The sequence below is a fragment of the Marmota flaviventris genome, unplaced genomic scaffold (genome assembly GCF_047511675.1).
Source record: "Marmota flaviventris isolate mMarFla1 unplaced genomic scaffold, mMarFla1.hap1 Scaffold_58, whole genome shotgun sequence".
In the NCBI taxonomy this organism is placed as follows: domain Eukaryota; kingdom Metazoa; phylum Chordata; class Mammalia; order Rodentia; family Sciuridae; genus Marmota; species Marmota flaviventris.
In genome coordinates this window covers 86,126-92,750 of record NW_027288380.1, presented here as the reverse complement: position 1 = coordinate 92,750, position 6,625 = coordinate 86,126, and positions in this window count along the sequence as shown.

Below are 6,625 nucleotides of genomic sequence, written 5' to 3'. Positions count from 1 at the left end.
ATTACTCTGCATTAAAAAATGACAAAATCATAGAATTTGCAGGGAAATGGATGGCAGTAGAACAGATTATGCTATGTGAAGCTAGCCTATCCCTAAAAAAACAAATGCCAAATGTTTTCTTTGATATAAGGAGAGTAACTAAGAACAGAGTTGGGAGGAAGAACATGAGAAGAAGATTAACATTAAACAGGGGTGAGAGGTGGGAGGGAAAAGGAAAGATAAGGGAAATTGCATGGAAATGGAAGGAGACCATCATGGTTATACAAAATTACATACAAGAGGAAGTGAGGGGAAAGGGGGAAAAAAAACAAGGGGGGAGAAATGAATTACAGTAGATGGGGTAGAGAGAGAAGATGGGAGGGGAGGGGATGGGGGATAGTATAGGATAGGAAAGGCAGCAGAATACAACAGACACTAGTATAGCAATATGTAAAACAGTGGATGTGTAACTGATGTGATGCTGCAATCTGTATACGGGGTAAAAATGGGAGTTCATAACCCACTTGAATCAAAGTGTGAAATATGATTTGTCAAGAACTATGTAATGTTTTGAACAACCAACAATAAAAATTAAAGAAAAAAAAGTATCCTAAAAAAAAGAGCTAGGGTTGTGTTTAGGGCTAGTTTTAGTGTTAGGATTATGGCTAGGACTATTGTTAGGTCTAGGTTTTGGGTTATGGTCCGGTTTCGAGCTAAGTTTAGTGTTAGGGTAAGAGTCAGTGTTAGGGTTAGGGTTAGGGTTATAGCCCGAATTAGGACTAGTTTTAGGTCTAGGCATAGGGCTTGTGTTTGGTTTAGTTTAAGGGTTATTGTGAGGGCTACAGCTAGGTATTTGTTTAAGTCTAGGCCTAGAGTTATAGCTATTTTTAAGATTAGCTTTAGGTCTAGGGCTAGTGTTAAGTTTAAATATAGATATAGGGTTACCAGTAGGGTTAGTGTTAGGGTTTGGTTTAGGGATAGGGTCAGGTTTAGACCCAGGGTTAGTGTTAGGGTCAGAATAAAGATCAGGGTTAGGTTTAGAGCTAGAATGAGGGCTAGGGTTAGGACTAGTAATATGGTTAGAGTATAAGTTGGACTAAGGATTAATACTAGGGTTAGCATTTGGGTTAGGGTTTTGCTTTGGGAAAGGGAAAGGGTTAGGGCTAGGGTTAGGGTAAGGGCTAGTGTGAGTGTTAAGATTTGGGTTAAATCTAGGGTTAGGGCTTAAATTACTGGAAGGATTTGTGTTAGGGTTAGGAGTAAGTTTAGGTCAATGAATAATGTATGAACTAGGGTTATGATTAGGGCTAATTTTATGGTTAGGGTTAAAGCTAGGTCCAGTGCTAGGCTGAATTTAAGGTTAGGGTAATGTTTAGAGCTAGTATTAGTATTAGGGTCAGCATCAGGTTCAGGGTTAGTTTTAGAGTTAGGGTTAGGGCTAATTGTAGGGTTAGAGTTTGGTTTAGAATAAGGCTTAGTGTTAGGGCTATTACTTGGTTTTGTTTTATGACTAGGGCTAGGCGTAATTCAAATTTTAGGATTAGCATTATTGTTAGGACTAAGTTAGAGTTTGGTTTAGGCTTATGTTTGCAGTTAAATTTAGACTTAGGTTCATATTTAGAGTTAGGATTAGGGCTAGGACTAGGGATAGAACTAGCGATAGGGCTAGGGCAAGAGTTAGTCTTAAGGCTAAGGCTAGGTTTTGGATAGGACTAAATTAGGGCTAGGATTAGTGCTAGGCTTAGTGTTATTTTTAGGCCTTGTGTTAGGGCGACGGGTTAGGGTTAGGTTTAGAGTTATGGTTAGGTTTATGGTAAGGGATAGGGTTATAGCTAGGCTTAGGGCTAGGGCAAGGGTTAGAATTAGGGTTAAAACTTGGGTTATGGTTTGGTTTAGGGCTAGGGCTAATTTCAAATCCAGCATTATGGTTAAACATAGTTTTAGGGTTAGGTTTACGGCTACATCTAGTGTAATGGTAGGTTTAAGGTTAAGGTCAGATTTAGAGCTAAAGGTATTATTAGGGCCAGGGTCACTAATAATAAACACTAATAGTGTTTGGGATAGGTTAAGGTTTTAAGTTAGGGCTCGAATTAGCATTAGGGTTAAAATTTGGATGTTGATAGGATTAGGTTTAGGTTTCAGGTTAGGTTTAGGGTAATGAATAGGGTTATGAGTAGGGATAGGATTAGGTTAAACCTAGGGTTAGCATTAGGGTTATGGTTAGGATTATGGTAATGGATAAGTTTAGAGTTAAGGTTATGGCAAGGGTTATGGTTATAATTAGTGCTAGTGTTATAGTTAAGGTTAGTTTTAAGGTTAAAGCTTCAGTTAGGGCAGAGATTCTGGCTAGGTTTTGGGTTAACTTCAGGCTAGGGTTAGGGTTAGGTCTAATATAAGTACAAAGGTTACGATTAAGGCTAGTTTTATGGTTAGGGCTAGGGCTAAGTCTAGTGTTAGATTTAGGGTTAGGGTTAGAGTGATGTTTAGAGCCAGGTTTAGGGTTAGGTCAGGGTTAGGGTTAGTTTTAGTTTTTGGCTTATAACTCAAATTAGGGCTAATGTTATGGCTAGGTTTACGGTTAAGGTTTGGTTTAGGTTAAGGGTCAGGGTTAGGGCTATGGCTTGGTTTTGTATTAGGGCTAAGGCTAGAGTTAGGACTGGTTTTAGGATTAGCATTGGGGTTAGGGTTAGGGCTAGTGTTAGGTTTAGATTTAGACTTATATTTAGGGTTAGATTTAGATTTAAATTTACATCTAGGGTTAGGGCTAGGGCTAAGAAAAGGTCTAGATTTAGGCCTAAGGTTAGAGGTAGGATTAGGGTTCCTGTAAGGGATAGGGTTAGAACTAGTTTTAGGGAAAGGGTGAGAGTTAGACTTAGTCTTAGGGCTCGGTTAGGATTAGGGTTAGGGACACAGCTAAATTAGGGCTAAGATTAGGGTTATGATTATTGTTAGGGTTAGGCCCAGGTTTAGGGTTAGGGTTAGGATTAAGGCTATGTTTAGGGCTAAGACAAGAGCTAGGGTTTGTTTTAATGTTAGGGCTAGGATTGTGGCTATGGCTAATGTCAGGTCTAGGGTTACCATTAGGGATAATTTTTAAGCTTAGGTTTTTTGCTAGGTCTAGTGTAAGGGATAGGTTTAGGAAAAGGGTCAGGTTTAGAGCTAGGGAAATTATTAGGGCCATTTTCAGAGTTAGGGTTTATTTTAGGTTTGAGTTTAGGGTTAGTGCTCAAATTGGCATTAGGATTAGAGTTATTGTAATAATAGGGTTAGGTTTAGGTTTCAGGTTAGGTTTAGGAAAATTGATAGGGTTGGGGTAAGTAATAGGGTTAGTGTTACGCCTAGGGTTAGCATTAGGGTAAGATTTATGTTTAGGGTAATGGGTACAATTAGAGTTTAGTTTAGGGCTAGGTTTATAGTTAGGATTAAGTCTTGAGTTTGGGTTTGGGTAAGGGTTAGAATTAGGGTTATGTTTATGGTTATGTGTAGTGTAAGGGTTAGGTTATAAGCTATCAGTAGGGCTAGATAAAGGGTTAGGTTAAAGGTTAGGTCTAGGGATAGAATTATGGAAGTTTTCGGGTTAGAGTTAGGGTTAGGGCTAGGATTATCATTAGGGTTAGTGTTAGGTTTAGTGTAATGGATAAGGTTAGATTTAGGTTTAGGTTTAGGGTTAGGGTTAGATTTAAGTTTAGGGTTAAGTTTAGGGCTATGATTATGTTTAGGTTTATGGTAAAAGTTAGGTTTTGAGCTAGGGTTAGGGTTATAGCAAGTGTTTGGTTTAGAGTTAGGTCCAGGTTTAGATTTCTGGTTAGGGTGAGGGTTATGGTTAGGGTTAAGGCTAGGGTTACTAATAGGTTTAGGGTTAAGTTTAGAGTATTTTGTAGGTTTAGAGCTAGGGTTAGGGCTAGGGTTAAGGTTAGTATTTGGGCTAGGTTTAGGGTTAGATTTACGGATATTTCTAGGTTTATGTTTATGGTAAGTGATAGGCATTGAGCTAAAGTTGGGACTAAGGCTAGGGTTAAGTTAGGGTTAGGGTTAGGGTTATGCATAGGGCTAGGTTAAGGCCTAGGATAAGCTCTAGGTTTTGTGTTAGGTTTAGGCATAGTGTTAGGGCTGTGGGTAATGTAAGAACTAGGGATATGAGTAGTGCTACTTTTAGGGTTATTGTTATGGCTAAGTCTAATGTTAGGTTTATGTTTTCGGTTAGGGTCAGGTTTAGAGGTAGGTTTACAGTTAAAGTCTGGTCAGTGTTCAGGTTAGAGTTAGTGTTAGGGTTATAGCCAGAATTAGGACTAGTTTTAGGTCTAGGGGTATCGGGAGTGTTTGGGTTAGGGTAAGGGTTATTGTTAGGTCTAGGACTAGGTTTTTGTTTAGGTCTAGGGATAGAGTTAAGGCTAGATTTACGATTAGATTTAGGTCTAAGGCTAGTGGTAGAGTTAGGTTTAGGAATAAGTTTATCGGTAGTGCCAGTGTTAGAGTTTGGTCTAGGGTTAGGGTCAGGTTTAGACCTAAGTTTATTGTTAGGGTCAGAATAAGGGTCAGGGTTAGAATTAGAGTTTCAGATAGGATTAGAGCTAAAATGAGGGCTAGGGTCAGAACTATTAATGGGGTTAGGATTTTGGTTAGCCTAAGGATTAGGGATAGGTCTAGGGTTACCATTAGGGTTAGGGTTTTGCTTAGGGTAAGGGATAATGTTACAGCTAGGGTTAGGGTTAGAGGTATGGTTAGGGTTAAAGATAGGTTTAGAGCTTGGATTAAGGCTTGTTTTGTTGTAGGGTTAGGGCTAAGGTTATGGCATTGGCTAATGTTAGAACTAGGGTTACAATTAGGGTTAGTTTTAGGGTTAGGGTTTGGGGTAGGTCTAGTGTTAGGGTTAGGTTTAAGGTTAGGGTGATATTTAGAGCTAGGGTTAGTGTTAGGATATGAGTCAGGGTCAGGGTTAGGGTTTGGACTTGAATAGGTGATGGGGTTACTGTTAGGATTTGTTTAAGGTTAGGATGGGGTCTAGAGCTAGGGTGAACTTTAGGATATGAGTCTGTTTCAGGTTTAGATTTAAGGTTAGGTTTAGGAGTTGAATTTAGGGCTAGAGTTAGGTCTAGATGTACTTTTAGAGTGGTTTAAGTTAAGGTTTAGGATTAGGGCCCTTGCTCAGTTTTGTTTTACTTCTAGGGTTAGGGTTAGGTCTAGTTTTATGATTAACATTAGTGTTAGGGCTATTGTTAGTGTTAGGCTTAGGGTTAGGGCTAGTGTTAGTGTTAGGTTTAGATTTAGTATTAGGGTTAGAAATAGGGTTAGGGCAAGGACTAAGGGTAGGGCAAGCATTATTGCTACCTTTAGGCCTAGGTTTTGGATTATGGTAAGGAATAGTGTTAAATCTAGGGATAGGGCTGGTGTGAGAGTTAGCTTTAGTCTTATTGATAGGGTTAGGGTTAGGTTTAATTATAAGGTTACTGGTAGGGCCAGTGTTAGGTTTTGCTCTATGCTTAGGTTCAGGTTTAGACCTAGGGTTATTGTTTGTGTCAGAATAAGGGTCAGCTTTAGCGTTAGGGTTTCAGATAAGATTAGAGCTAGAATGAGGGCTAGTCAGGACTATTAAAAGGGTTCAAATTTTAGTTAGCCTAATAATTAGGAATAGTTCTAGGGTTACCATTAGGGTTACAGTTTTGCTTAGGGTAAAGGATATGGATAGAGCTAGGGTTAGGGTTAGGTTTAGGGTTAAAGCTAGGTTTAGAGCTATAATTAGGGCAAGTTTTTGTTGTAGGGTTAGGGCTAGGGTTAGGAAAATGGCTAATGTAAGAACTAGGGTTACCCTTAGGGTTAGTTTTAGGGTTAGGTTTAAGTGTAGGTCTAGTGTTAGGGTTAGGTTTAAGGTTAGAGTGATATTTAGAGCTAGGGTTAGTGTTAAGATATGAATTAGGGTCAGAGTTAGGGTTAGGACTCGAATTAGGGATAGGGTTACTGGTAGGTTTCAGTTTAAGGTAAGGATGGGGTCTAGATCTAGGGTGAGTGTTAGGATACGAGTCTGTGTCAGGGTTACTTTTAAGGTTAGGGTTAGGAGTCGAATTTAGGGCTAGGATTAATTCTAGTTGTAGTGTTACTGTGGTTTAAGTTAAGGTAGGCTTAGGGCCAATGCTTGATTTTATTTTACTGCTAGGATTAGGGTTAGTGCTAATTTTATGATTAGCGTTAGGGTTAGGGCTGGTGTTAGTGTTAGGCTTAAGCTTAGGTTTAGGGTTAGATTTAGATTTAGGGTTATATCTAGGTTTAGGGTTAGGACTGAGGATAGGGCAAGGATTAGGGCTAGGGTGAGATAATGGTATGTAATAGGGTTAAAACTAGGGATAGGGCTAGTGTGAGTTAGAGTTAGTCTTAGGTCTTGATTAGGAAAATGGATAAATTAGGGCTAGAATTAGTGTTACTGTTAGTGTTCAGCTTAAATAAAGATTAGGGTCTGAGTTAGTATTAAGTTTAGGTTAAGGGATAATGTTATAGCTAGGTTTAGAGGTAGGGTAATATTTAGAATTAGAGTTAGAGCTTTGGTTATGGTTAGCATTATGATTAAGGCTAGGTTTAGTGCTGGGATGAGGGCTAGTGCTTGTTTTAGGTTTGGGGCTAGGATTTGGAGTACAGCTAATTTCAGGTCTAGAAT